Source organism: Tasmannia lanceolata, unplaced genomic scaffold (genome assembly GCF_043159265.1).
Source record: "Tasmannia lanceolata isolate RefF3 unplaced genomic scaffold, GAP_Taslan_0.1 ptg000018l, whole genome shotgun sequence".
NCBI lineage: Eukaryota > Viridiplantae > Streptophyta > Magnoliopsida > Canellales > Winteraceae > Tasmannia > Tasmannia lanceolata.
The window spans coordinates 60,149,780-60,165,493 of record NW_027518695.1 but is presented as its reverse complement, the minus strand read 5'-3'; the positions used below and the strand labels follow the sequence as shown (position 1 = coordinate 60,165,493).

The 15,714-nt window shown below is 36.6% G+C and overlaps 1 pseudogene; it reads left to right on the top strand.

Moving 5' to 3' along the window:
- The first annotated feature begins 11,653 nt into the window (after window positions 1-11,653).
- Window positions 11,654-13,558, top strand: LOC143850559 (putative pectinesterase 29 pseudogene; annotated as a pseudogene).
- Window positions 13,559-15,714: the final 2,156 nt, after the last annotated feature.

Genomic DNA, 15,714 nt, shown 5'->3' with positions numbered 1-15,714 from the left:
AATGGACTTCACGGGCCCTCACCATATAAAATCTCCTATTTTCTAACTTGCTATTAAAGGCAGTTCCAATTCACAAAACATATTAACAGCCAATAAGAATACTGCTTGATAAAGGAATGCCATGTCAAAACAAGGGAGTGTGGGTATTAGTTTCCATTTTTAATTTTCAAAGGTAATCCTTATCCTAATACTATTCTGAATTCTCACTTCCTTAATAGTTTGCTTCTCAATTTCAAAACTCCTTCACATTATAATGGATAGCCTGAGTTGAGTCTCTTTTATCTTGCCCATGTTCTTGTCCAAGTCTGCATTTTCTCCTACAACGCCAATCAAAACTCCTTTGATTCTCCCGAGTTATGACTCACCAGAGAACTCAACTGCGTCAACTAAGTACTCAACCGTGTCGTGCCAAATCAACTAGCATTTCCTTTGGCCGCATTATGACCCGCATTATGCATTTTGATACACCAGATTCCATATAACTACTCATGCCTCTCAATTTTTATCAACCCCCCTTATTTTGATACCTTCTACCTTTGTTCATAAACTTTAGCTGATTTAAAATTATAAATAAATTGAGGAATTGGACGGTTCCAAAGACAAGGGCTGGGGCGGAAATATCAAAATCTTTTTGAATGATGTGATAGAAATATCAAATGACTAGCAATATTACCAAAATCTTTGGAACCTTAAGCAAAAGTGTTGAAGAAAAAAAAACATTACCAAAATCTTGGAAAGGGAAATGATATCACCACTACTGTATTTTGATGATCGCACTCCTCACTTTATTAAAAAATACGGTAAGGCCCGCACCATAGGATAATCCAAACCGTCCAGTAGATGATGGGCCACAACCTAAATAGGTTGTGCCCCAAAAATCATTTCCATAGATTGATCCTAACCCTCCGATCTATAGAGGGTTAGGATCAACCCTCTAATATTTAGTCCCTCTATAGATCAGAGGGTTTGGATCAACCTATGGAAATGATTTTTGGGGCAGAACTTATTTAGGTTGTGGTCCATCTAATAGACGGTTTGGATCATCCTATGGTGTAGGGGTGTCAATGGATCCACTTCGGATCGGATCCACCCATGTCACAATCTCACGCTCCATTCAAATTCATTATCGGTCGGATCGGATTCGGATTGTTCTTTAGATCCTACTTTCCACATCACGATCACGATCCATTTTAATTCGGACCGTCCGTAGGAGTGTCCTATTATGCCCCACTAAGCTAAGTACTGTGGAGATCGAGGTGGCGGGGAAAAATACGGTAAGGCCCGCACCATAGGATAATCCAAACCGTCCAGTAGATGATGGGCCACAACCTAAATAGGTTGTGCCCCAAAAATCATTTCCATAGATTGATCCTAACCCTCCGATCTATAGAGGGTTAGGATCAACCCTCTAATATTTAGTCCCTCTATAGATCAGAGGGTTTGGATCAACCTATGGAAATGATTTTTGGGGCAGAACTTATTTAGGCTGTGGTCCATCTAATAGACGGTTTGGATCATCCTATGGTGTAGGGGTGTCAATGGATCCACTTCGGATCGGATCCACCCATGTCACAATCTCACGCTCCATTCAAATTCATTATCGGTCGGATCGGATTCGGATTGTTCTTTAGATCCTACTTTCCACATCACGATCACGATCCATTTTAATTCGGACCGTCCGTAGGAGTGTCCTATTATGCCCCACTAAGCTAAGTACTGTGGAGATCGAGGTGGCGGGGTCTCATCCCCGCCACCTCGAAGTACACAATTAATTTTTTTTTAAAAGAGTTATGCAATTCACTCTTAGTGTGTCTATATGCATTTTCTTCAAATAAATTAAAATTTTATTTATGTTTAATCTATGAGTAAAATAATGCTTGTAAACAATAAAATTAATCTATATTACATACACTAATATAATGTATAACTACTACCAAAGAATATGATGTATAACTATTATCAAAGAATATGATGTATAACAATAACATTCAGTAACAACAAAATGATGAAGTAATAGTATAGTCATGACATCATATATGTTCAATAGACTAGCTTAATGAAAGCATAATGGTGTTGTTGCGATTTTGAGGTGATTATGGAGCGGCGGCCGGGACTTAGAAGAGGTGGTGGACGTAGCTTATCGGGGGAGATGGTGGCCGGAGGAGGAGCTTGAAATTTCTTCTTCTCATCTCCTCTCTCTTCTTGAAATCTCACATCAAAAGGAAAAAAAACCCTAAAACACGAGCGGCGAGAAGTTGCTTTTGAGTTGTGAATTCGCACTCTACTTCATTAATTAGAGGTTTTGATGAAAATACCCTTCAAAGAATTATAAACATTATGAAAATTTGGAGGGCATTTTGGTAAAACAGTTCGGATCGTGACTATCCAATGGATATATGTTTCAAGCCCATATCCAAACCAAAAATTTTCGGATCCGACATTTGATGATCCAAAATAGGCCCCTGGATCCTATTGATATGTTTAGATCCTGTTCATTAACGTTCGGATTCGGTGATCCATCGGACCGTTTGGATCCATTGACACCCCTACTATGGTGCGGGCCATACCGTACTTTTTAATAAAGTGAGGTGTGCGATCATCAAAATATCGTAGTGGTGATATCATTTCCCGTTGGAAAATGCCCTAATTCATATTCCATGAGAAACCTTAATATGAGGAGAAACTGAGAAGCATAATTTGGCACCGCCCACGTTACATTAATATGATTTAGACCATTCATTTTTATCACCCTAGTGATGAAATCTAAGCCTTTCATTTTGTCAACCTCCCCGTGAACAGAAAATTTAATATATCTGGTGAAGGATTTGGATGCTGAAATCAAGTGGTTAATACAAGGACGCTCCCAATAGAGCATAGTGGGTCTACCTTGGATTGATCGGCACCATTATTTGCTTTGGATATCATATAACCCAAAAACCAAAACAAAAAACTGGAATCCTAATTTAAAATAGAGAAAACAGTTCTATGTGAGGGCCAATCAAATGAATGGTTTGGATCACCCAAACAATATGCCCTCCACTGTATTTTAAGCTAGTGTGTAGATAAACTTATCTACACTTGTGTGTAGAAACCGTTTTCTCTTTAAAGTAACATTTATTTCTTATTAGGATGGAATAATTAGCAAGATGTCAAGGCCATACGAGAGCCTACACAAGGATTAAGTGGGCAGTTCAGATCAATCAAAACTGGGATAAACTACCTCGAAAGAAAGGGAGCATTCATGAAAATTTGATAATAAATTTTCACCTGGGTTTCTCTTATTTGGTTTATTTATTCTAAACAGCTGGGCAATTAGAATTATCTAAGCAGAGCAAACTCTGTAGTTCTAAATATGTATATATTTCGCGTGTGCTTAAGGAAGTTAAACTGAAAGCTCCCTAAATGTCATCTTTATACAAAAAATAATGGTGCTCTTTTCGCTTCATTTCTTTTAAAATGTTATTTCTTTTTCTCCGTTATAACAAATATATTTCGGGGCTTCTTATACCCTTTATGATATAGATTGGCTTGGTGATGGGGGTTGTCGTTGGGAGGAAGAAGAGGAGCTAGGGTTTTTCAAGAAAGAGGAGAGTTGTGACTTTTTTATCGTTTGTTTTCGACACTCCGAATTTGTGCAACATAACACACGGATTTTTTCCAAAATGTGAAAATTGACTTATGTTCCATTTCCTTTCTCCAAGAAATTGGTCAACTGAACACACCCAAGGAAAATACACCTGAGTTTCTTCTTGACATACTCTTAAGACTTTCTTCTTGAAAATACACCTTAGTTTGATGATGGGCTTTGGACAAAAATTGCAAGCAAGAAATCTAGCTACACAAAAACTACTTTTATAACTGAGTTCACATGAAATCAGATAATGTAATTAATATAAAATGATAATTAATATCAAAGCTATACTAGCATTCCTCAATGATAGAAAAATGGATAAAAAAGACTAGCTACCATATCTACCTACCAGATGCACGAATACCTACCACTCACATATTAAAAAAGACAAGAACACAATCATAAAATAGATGCATGTGTGTGAATCCTATCCTAACACTCTTAGTTACATCAATGTTTGAGGTAATTACGGAAATAAAAAAATGAAACTCAACAAATAAATTTTAATCTGCCTTCTAAAGAACATGGGTCTGTGACATCTTTTTTGGTTCCATTTTGTGCAAAATGACATATTTGTTACAAATGACATGACATCTGGCTTTTAAAAGATGACATGTTTATTACACATGGAAAAATAGCCATCCCACATTTAATCTATTATTGCACTGCGTGGTACCTGACATTTATTCCATCATTACAGTGATACAAAGTAGCGTATGTTTACCATGCAGTAAGAAGCCAGTGTTTGGAAAGCATTTCATCTTTGAGTTCAAGTGTACTTACCTTGAAATCTTAATGGAAAGAATGTTCTCCTTTACTTTAGTTATTTGATTTCTGATCTATATGTTAAATTTTAAAGCATATTTTTTGGGGAGCTTTTATTTTATTTTTATTTTGAGAGATGTAGTGAGGACAAAATTTTATTTTTGTATCCATGGGCATGTTGGTCATTTTCCCCTAGCTTGCACGTGTGAGCCACACATGTTTGCTCCATCTTTTCCCACTACCCTATTTCAAATTCAAACTCCACTTGAAACTCTAAACCCACCACTTCTCTAAGCATTTAAGTCTCCACTTTCCCATACCCATTATCACTTACCAATGTCATTGCTTCTCTACTTTCCTTTTGACTAAGCCTATTCTCATAACTCCATTTTGTAGATATTCTCCACTATCTAGCTAGTCCTCCATTGAAGCTCTCTTGTGTAGCCCTCCATTGAACTTCTTTTGTGTAGACCTTCATTGAAGCTTTATTGTGTGCAAGGTAGTGTTTGTAGCAAAGGCCAACTTGTCCCATATTGTGTCTCTGTCTTGAAGCTTTCTTCTTGAAGCTTTCCTCTCCAAGCTTTCTTCTTGAAGCCTTGTCTACTCGTAGTTTTGTTTTTCTCTCATATATAATGAAGCACATCTTGTTTTGGCATTGTTCTTCTTCTACTTTAGTTGTTGATCTTAGGCTAGTGTAAACTTCGGTTTCACTATTTGAGAAGAGGATATTCAGGTGTTGCGAAATCCGTCTTTCTCTATATGGTATCAGAGCCACAAGGGTGGTAGTTGGTGCTTGTCAAGATTTCCTTGCTGAATAAGTTCAATCGGTGCTTGGAAGATGGATATGAGTGGAAGGGTTAGTGGACTTGACATTGAGTTACTAAATCAATCAAATTACAAGATATGGAGAACATGCGTGTAGTCTTATCAAGTGGGAGAAGATTTATGGGAGGTTGTTTGTGGTAATTCCATTATAGCTCCGGAAGATACACAAGAAAATTTCGACATATTAAAGACATGGAGGATGGCGAATGCTAAGGCCGAATTTATCTTGAAATGGTCTATTTCTCATGACTTGTTTGAGCACATCATTGGGTGTAAATTGGCGAGTGAGATTTGGATTACCCTTGATGGATTGCTTAGCAATAAAAATATGACTCGTCTATAAATGTTAGAGAATGATTTGGCGAATGCTACACAAGGTAGTGGATGAATTTAGTTAAACCAACGTGTAAGATGTGATCCTCTATGCCATCAGAGTCGAAATGAAAGGATGTTATAGACGATTTGATCTCGAATCTTAATCTTTGGGAAAATATGGAGTTCTGAAGTGGGTTCGAAGAAGCTTAGGAATCACTTATTATTATTGATTTATTAGAATTAGATTTGAGAAATACAATGTATGGTAAGACCACGTGAAGACAGATCAGTTGTGTGCAAGGTTTTAAATTTCAGTTTCAGAATGTGTTTCGGTACTCATCGAACCGAAATATCAGCCGAAATTTCAAAATTTTGGATGAAATCTAACATCTTTCAACACCTATTTTATCTCGTATGTGAATTCGATCGAAATTTCCAAAATTTCGGCTGTAATTTTGGTAATTCCGGCTGAAATTTTGGGATAATATTAAATAATTAGCTAGAATCCAGATTTTTGGGTGAAATCCCTTAAATTTCGGACAAAATTTCGGGATAAGCGATCGAAATAAATTATCGTTTCGATTAATTAGCATTTCGATTTCCGTCTCGACCGAAACCTGAAATTTTGGATTTCAGTCGAAATTTAAAACCTTGGTTGTGTGCAAATCTTCCTTCGTTAGAATAGGAGATAAGGAGATAACCACAGATCTATCGATGTGAAAATGAGAAATTTGTATTGGACTTCGAATGGATTGAATTGCTACCCAATATGAATGTGCGGATTGTCTTGATAGAAAAGTAAAAGATTTGAATTTTGAAACAGATACAATTGAATTGAGGATGAGAAATATTTATTTGAACACGAATGAATTAACTAGCAACATGTCAGAATTTTGGAGACAGTTTTGGTATAAGTTGAAGATTTTGATACCCTTATAATTTAAAGTGCGGATATTAGACATCAATGACAAATAACTAGAAGGATAGCACGTTGAACTTGTGAGCACCAGGGATGCCTAGTTTAGTCTGCGAGTTAGTCATGTCAGATTGGGACAGTATGACGAGTTCATATGTACCAGAGATGCTTCGTTCAACATGTGCTGTAGTTGCACTTATATGAGATAGCATAGTCATTCATAAGGATTTGGAGCTTTCGGTATGGCGTATGAACTAGCTGTGCTTGTATGGGACAGTATGGTGAACTCGTTTACCCTAGAAGCTTGTGAGTTAGTGTGTCATGTGAAGGAAAGGGGACTTCCGTTCGTAAGCACAACCACCTTAGACGAGTAAGACAAAATCTGACAAAAATCAACATGTTAATGTTCTCACGTGCAAAGGCTAGCCCCGAAAGGGATTTCCGTGAACTTGCCAAGCAAATCCCGTCTGGAAGAATAGTAAGGCAAACTATTTTTTATCCAGTTTTGGACTCTTTCTTTAGTATGACAAAATATGATTCCATTTAAATGCTAAAATAAGCTCATTTGCTTTTCTGAGTGGAGCTCACAATTGCAAGACATGATATGTAAAAATCTCCCTCAAACCAACATAAGGAAATAAATTGAATTTAGAAATGTCCACTGCTTAAAAATATCCTTCGTTTGCAAGATATGTAGAGCATATTAAGCAACAAAATCAAGAACATGTCCTTAAAGATTTGTTTCCTAGATTTTGGCTTTATAATATGAAGATAAATAGAAGCACGTACATACGTAGCCATTTTTCCTAGATTTTGGTTAAGCTGGGCATACATAGCCTTATAAGAATAAGTTTTACTAATAATGGGCCAATTGAAAAGATGAGAAGCAGAGGTTGAATTGAATGATAGTGATTTTGTTATTAGCACTCTTAGTTGTCATCTGGAAGGAGGTAGAAACAGTCTATCAAGAAGAAGGTTTGGAGGTCGTGATAGACATCAAAAGCTTCTCAAGCCTAGTAATCAGTTTTGTTCTTTACTTTAATCCTTCAAATTCTGTAGTGTGGTGCACGATTGATGACATGACTGAGGAGAGGATAAGAAGTGAGTAAAAAACAAGGGATAAATTTGTATTTTGATTAAAGTTCTTTTCCTTGCTTTTCAGCCTTTTGTAACCCTCTCTTCACTCATGCTATGAAACAACCAATTACTCCAAAAGCTTAAGCTGTTGGAGAAGGGGTTATTAAATCTTTTTTACTTTTACACTCCCCCTCACGTGTGGCCCCTCTTTTGGGTTGGCCATTGCATGTAGAGTTTTGAACCCAGGGCAATTGCTCTTATTCCATGTAAAAGATATTCATTGATGCAAGAAGATCTAAAAATAAGTATAATAATAGATCCCATTTCAATGGGATTGCTAAATATAGAATCCCCTACCTTGGAGTTTGTTTCTATATACAACCTGCTATTTTTCTAATAAAGAAACCATTGAGATTACAGTATACAAACATTACAAGTGTATTTGTGTCTTTCCAATTTAAGAATCAATATCTGTCCATTGAAATTTTCGGCCACCCTTACTAATTGGATCGCATCATGTAGATATCCTCAAGGATTTTTTATTTTATTTTATTTTATTTTATGAAAGATGATAATTTTTTTAAGTAATGGTTGGGACAAGTTGTCCCCGCCAATATACAAAAGTGGATAAATCCGAGTACATCATAGATGGTAATTTGAGAAAAGACTCTAATACAAATTACAACGAGATGTATCAACTAGACTTGTGGTAACTATGATCTTGTCCTTTTGCACCCCTGATTTGGCAAGAACATCCTCATTAGCTGTACTTCACCGGTGCTCAATACGAGGTTGTAAGACCTTAATGAGATCAAGCACTTCGGCTAATATATTCTGAAGGTGCCACGGTCCCGGCGAACTACCTGGCGCCATCCAACAGCATTCGTTGAGCCCCCCTCTATTAGAGACCTCAAAATTTTCTCATAAGTCCACCGCAGTCCGAATAGTAGGGCCTTGATTTCGGCCTCATTTGCATCGCACTGACCTGCTGGTCCAGAATAAGACATAATGACCGTTTTATTGTTATCTCTAATTAGGCCTCTGATCCCTCTCATACCCGGATTACCCACAGAGCTTCCGTCAAAGTTCAGTTTAAGCCATCCCACCGGCGGCGCCATCCATTTTGGTTTGTGTTTAGTTCGAATTGTTCTTTCCCAAATTATTGCCTACCAATTCCGTATTAAATCCCCCACAGCATATGGAAGTTTCCTTTTATTCCTCACCCAAGAGATCAATTCCACCTTAATGTCCGTAGTAATTCTCCCCATCGACCTTTCTTGATCCGCAAAGATTCGACTATTCCGTATTAAATCCCCCACACCATATGGAAGTTTCCTTTTACTCCTCACCCAAGAGATCAATTCCACCTTAATATTCTCTAGGACTTCTAAATAAAGACACACAAACTTTCCTAAAGATACAAACTTCCTAATACATGCCGCCTCTATTCTCTTCCTCCACCCCTCTCTCACAACTTGATAAACTAGTATTCCATGAAAAAAATTTCATTGTCGCCAAACATGGCCTAAATGTTAACATGAACATTTATTGGAAACAGGTAGCAAGTAAAAATAACATGTAAGTTAAGATCACAGTGCACCTCATATACGTTCAAGGCCCAAGTGAGTTGCAATTTCAAGAGTATGAGATCTTATAGATCCCATGCAAACTGTTAACTTATGCTGAACACACCAAAGACCAATAAAAGATGACTATTTAGATCTAGTCAGTCTATTTTTTTCTTAACCCGTTACTAAAATAATCAGCTACCATCATAGTCATATCGGTTTTCAAGTCCAAACATCATAAATTTTCATCTGATCACCATGTTATAGAGACTTAAGTCTTTAGGTAGATGATAAACTTAAAAATACAGCTAAGAATAAGGGCATGAATAGCATGACGCAACGTATAAAAAAAAAATCATAGCCGAAGCATACGATCTGAAAGTACGCCCTTGAATCCAATAGGAAGAACCCTAGATCCACACACGCACACGCACACGCGTGTGCCGGCGCGCGCGCACACATACACAGAATTTCATGCTTTCTTCAATATTCATTCCTTTTCACGTACGTACACACTTTTATAGTTATAGGAAAAAAAGAAAGAAACTAAATCATACAAAATCAACTAGCTATAGCCGTGTTATAACTATTGCCTACTTAAGAGACTAACAACAATAGAAAACTAATGCTATAAAAAAGCAAAACTTCCCATGGACTTAAGATGAAAAAATGAGATACTATTCCAAGTGGAAAGAAAAGAAGAAAGATACTAATCCTACTATACTTAGGAAGCAAAATCCTAATAAATTAAGAAACCCATCACCGGCTTTCCAAAAAGAAAAAAAAAAATCCCAAATAACTAGTAACCTAGTCTCCTGCCGCATAGCGATAGATATTTTTTTCACCTTGGAGCATTCAATGGACTCTTGGTCTGTTGCTAAAGCATAAATGAATCAAAATTAACAATATCTTTAAAACTATACTATGGATTAGGTAGTTCGGACACAAAAAGAAGAAATTCTCACCATAGGAATCTAATTCATTCACATAGTTTCAAAATTTAGTGTAGAAACTCAACTCTCAACAATTGAAGCAGCGTATCTCTGTGTGTGTTTTAAGCACTTGGAAAGAAAGACAGTAGAAGTGCCTATGTTGTCTAATTCATTATCTAGTTGATTTGCTGGGACACAACTAAGACCAAAAGCTTAGAATCGAGGACGGCTCAAGTCCAGTTGGACTGATGACATGGCATGTCACATGTCAATGCCAAATGCAATGAGCAGTAGCTATTTGTCTGTATTACAATCCTACCACAAACTATTTATAGCTCTGCCCTCAACAATGCAAAAACGACCACACTAGCTCTCTTTTGCGGCTTTAATCTTCAGTCTTTCGGATCTTCGTCATGTAAGACCATGTTTTCATCAAATACATAAATATTTTCTTTCAATCCAAACATGGCCTAATTGTTGCATATTTCTCTAAAGAGAGTCAAATGTTTACTTCATAAATTTATTTGGAATCCCTGCAAGTGTAAGGATTTAGCTATCTTAATGTAAGTGTGTGGGATGTCATGCATGTAAACCCCTAACTTTATTTAAGACCTCAAAATTTACGAGGCTAAATTGTACATGGATGTGATGGGGGTACGAAAAAATCACAGAAGTACCATAATTGATAATTGGTTCAACAGCCGCCTCTTAAAAACTCAGTTGTTTTTAGATCAAATATCAAGGATGGCACCTTGATTGCTTGGACACCATACATAAACTCGTATCAGACATATGGAGTTGATATTTAAATGATTGTATATTGTCATTAAATATTGTATGTACAAATAATTGAATTAAGTGAATGCACACACATATAGATAGATAGATAGATAGGTAAGTTGGGGTTAGGTGGACCCCTGCCACCGTATTAAAATTAAAGGATAATACGAGATAATGCATATTATTAAAAATCTATCCATGCTATAAATTAGTGGAAATGTGGCACTCCCACGACTTACCCCACGCACGTTATTTAAAATCTTATACTTTAAATGGGACTTGCTAGCAAATTTCATGGAAAGCTATTTCATGGCTGGCTTTGGCAAGTGAGAATAGCCACCTCAGATAAATTAATTGAGTAGGACAAAATCTTCCAAAACGTTAACCTGAGTGTCGGAACTATGGTAATGGCGTTTTTTGTTATTTTGTCACGTAGCTTCTAAATAAGATTTTGAAAGGAAGGAAATCAAATAAGATTTAGAAAGGAAGGAAATCATTTTAAAATTTGGATATAGTAATTAAATATCTTATAACCTTAGGAACGTAAATATTTACCAATAAATTTGTATATAATTGGAATACGTGGTTAGCTTGAGTATACTTTCTAAACATAAAATATTATAGCTATATTCCTTATTTTGAAATAAAAATACAAAATGTCATTACTTGGTATCATGATGCTTCTCTGTTTTACTTATATAAATACCAATAATCAAGTACAAGAACATGTGATGTAGAAGTTAGTGAATGGTAGTCGAGTGTATATTCCTTATTTTCTTCTTTCTATGAGTTATTGGACAAATTTCTTGAAGGACAAAGTTGCATACTTCTATCATTGACTAAAATGGGGGTTGTTGTGCTACCCTGTTTTATCCTTTTGCTCTCTACTTTGTTCTGTTTTGGAAGTTGGACCCATGTAGAAGGTGCCCCAATCGTTGCGAATACCATTGTTGTAGATATCAACGGCCAAGGAAAGTTCAGATCAATTCAGGCAGCCATCAATTCAGTTCCGGCAAATAATAATCAGTGGATTCGTATAAATGTTAATCCTGGGCTTTATCAGTAATCACCTAACTTAATTACTATTTGTTATCATTTCTTTACTTGCACAAGATTTTGAGTCCAATGTATTGCTTTTATATATTTATGTTAATATGTGTGTGTATATAGGGAGAAGGTTACAATCTCTACGGATAAACCATTCATTCTGCTCGAAGGACATGCGGAGAGTGCCATCTTCCGTGTTAATGCAGATAATTTCGTTGCTAGATCTATAACCTTCAAGGTGAAACAACTTTTTTTTTCTCACCTAAATCTTTTATAATATGAAAAAATAGTTACATGATGAGAACATAGAACCTTGCCTCTAACTCAGAAAGATATAAGAAGAAAGGAAAGAAAAAACCCTTTTAGCCCACATTTATTTAGAAATCTCACTACAAGACATTGGAGATTTACCGGCAAACTTTTACCCGCGGTCATGTAAACCGCTCCTAAAGATATACAATTGCTGGCAGTAGTAAATAGACTGACGGTAAGTATGTTTTTTTCATTTGACAAAAAGAGACCCCACCAAAAAAATAATAAATTAATCCCTTTTTCCGCCATAGTGAATCACAGGTGATCATTAATCCCATTGTATCTTTATTTACCGGCATTTATTTAATGACCGCCAGTTAAAATTATTAACGTACTGGTGGTCAGACTGCCAATGAAAAACTTAGAGCAAACACTCGCTATGGCCGAGATTAGAGTTCCAAATATGCACACATCTACTAGCATCGTATGATTTTCTTTTGTAGCATGATTATGCTTTTTACTAATTACTATCAACTTCTGGCCTTAACAGAACACATACAATGATAATTGGCTGACTAAAAATGTTGCAAAGCAAGCTGTAGCCGCACTGATGTAGGCGACAAATCGTCTTTCTACAACTGTAGTTTTATCGGCTTTCAAGATACACTGGGCGATATGTTGGGCCGCCATTATTTCAGGAATTGATATATCGAAGGCTCCATCGACTTTATCTTTGGCTTTGGCCAATCTATTTATGAGGTACACTAAGATATTTATAGTTGGATTGATCTAAAGGTGGGATGTGATTACTATAAATAGCAAGTCTCGGATAACTATTGTAGGTGGGCTATATGTTAACGTGGATATATGTTGATGTGGACGTCTCCACATATAAGATAAAAATTAGGGTTTTTCTAAGTGCCCTAAGGGCACTCGTTAAGGTGCTATAAAGGTGGGCTATTTGTTGATGTGGACATCTCCACATTTAGGATACAATTATAACTAAAAATAGAAACAAATCTCAAATAAAAGAGCTATATTAGTAGAGCATATCATAGCAGCTCACACCTGATAGTCTTCTACTTTACAAACTAAAACAAAAAGATAGTAATCATGCCTGCTATTAGTGAACTTTAATATCGTGTTTGTGATGCAGTTGTGTGAACTAAATGTAAATTTGGTTCCGACACCGTCATTAAAGTACGATTATATAACAGCTCAAGGCAGGATGAAGGCAACTGATCCAAATGGTTTTGTGTTCAAGTACTGTATGATAAATGGTACTGGTAAGGTGTACCTTGGAAGACCATGGGTAGGTTTTGCAAGAGTTATATTTTACAAAACAGTCATGTATGATGTTATCATTCCCGCTGGATGGGATCCTCATGACGCTGATGCACATGTGTAAGATCTCTCTCCTTATGTTCTTTATCGGTTGTGCGATTAAACTAACGATCTCAAGTGAGAAATTATGCATTGGTTTCTGTCAGGGATACTTTAACATTTGTAGAGAATGGGTGCACTGGAGCAGGTTCCAACCTTTCAGGGAGAGTGAAGTGGGAAAAGCATCTCACTAATGCGGAGCTAGAGCAATTTACTAACGTATCTTTCATCGATTCTGATGGATGGATACAACAACAACCCTATTTTATTTCTTAAAATTCATTTACATGATTGTTTCATTACTCAGTTAAGCTTTTCATAAAGTATTGGCATACTCTATTTATAGCATAATCTAATGATTCATATCATGATGCAAGCTCTGTCATTTAGCACATGATTATTCAGCATGATTTAATTGAGCTTAACCCTCTAATATATTTGTCTCTTACTCCCATTTTACTTTGTATATCAAGAGTTTTCCAATTAGGGCTCAAAAAGTGTTTGGCTAACTATAAGTGGGTTTGGAAAAGAACCACAATAGGGATTTGTATCATGGGTCTATTTGATGAAGGGGTTCCTCCTTGAGAAGAATGCTAAGCTGAAGGGTGCCGTAGCAAAAACCAAGCCCCAAGGGCCCATTAAATCCACGTCATCCAACCGCATTTATAGAGACACAGAAAAGTGCAAAATTAAAGTAATTATAAATGCCGTTGGGTGACATAGATCCAATGAGGCATCCCTTGTTGAAACAGTTAGACAAGAATCTATTGGAGCATTTCCAGAATAAAAAATGTATTAGATGTGCAAAAGAATGAATTCAAACATAATGTAAATATAGATTGTTTGACATTCAACAATGATTGGTTAGCCACCGACTATTAATGGGCTCAGACAAGTAATAAACCATGCTATATATGAACCTATGATTTAATGGCAATGAACAAATGAGCAATGAGAAATAGATCAATACCATTCAAAAAAATTAGAAATATATCAAATACGACACCCAGAAATAGATCAAATACAATATAAGCAATGAACAACACCCACATATCTGCAAAAAAGTCAAAAACCAATCTAATATTCTGAAATCAATTGAGGAGAGTATCCATGGCTTTTTAGTTTTTACCTGAATTGTGTTTGGCGGCAAATTTAAAGATTGAAAATCACTTTTTGGGGAGTTTTGGAGCTCGCTGGAAAACGGCTTGTCGCCAGTGAACGGTTGCTCTAACCGGTGGGATTCTGACGTGAAAGCATAGTTCATCGAGAGACGAGTCCAACGGCGCAAACGGAGCCTCAATCCGAGGTCTCTAGAGATCACTATGTTAAATCGAATTTTGGTGATTTTTCTAGAATTTTTCAGAATTTTTTTGTTGTTTTTTGAGGAAGATGAACAGCGCCGGACTTCGCGGGTTGAACCGGGCCGCGCCTGCCAAACAAGGATCCAAGTTGGAACCGCGCCCAATTTTTATTTAAAAAAAGGCCCATCAAGCCCAATGGGCCCACCAGACTCACCAGACTCGACCCGAACATGTCCGACCGGTCCAGCCACGGTTTTTGGGTCGTTTCGACCATTTGTTTGGGGTTTTGGACAAAAGTGGGACCAGTTCTAGTGGTTTGGGACCCTCTTGAACCCAATTCTAAGGCGCGTGTTGGGTTTTGAGACTCGGTTTCATATCTACAGTGTAATTTTAAAACAATTTGACTTCAAGTTTGATTTTTAGTCAAAATTTTGGGGATTTGTGCCATGTTTAAGATCGATTATGGAGGTTTCACCCTCCCTAGTCCGTATTTGGGGTTAATTTTGGCCTTTTACCTTAGTAAAATCGTGTTCCAGTATATTTGATTGTCTTTTGGGTTTATATGTTAGATTTTGAGTCAATTTTTAAAAGATTTTCGGCTGTGTGGGACTGCTCCTAGGGGTTTCCTGAACCTCTGACCCCAATTTTGTCATCTATTTTGGCTTTTGAGGTCCGGTTTATACACTTTCAGTGTATTTTCATGCTTTGAGCTTAATTAAGTTGGATTTTTAATATGTTATTGTTTCCAAATTCCTAAGCCTCATACCCATTGCCATGGGATACAAGTCCCTAACATTTCAAGTTCTGATTTTGAGTGACCAGTTTGATCTTTTAATCTATCTTTATTCTAATTTTCAAATCTAAGAAGCCTTAATGTTATTTACATGCCTTATGCTTTGCATATAACATAAGAATTTTAATT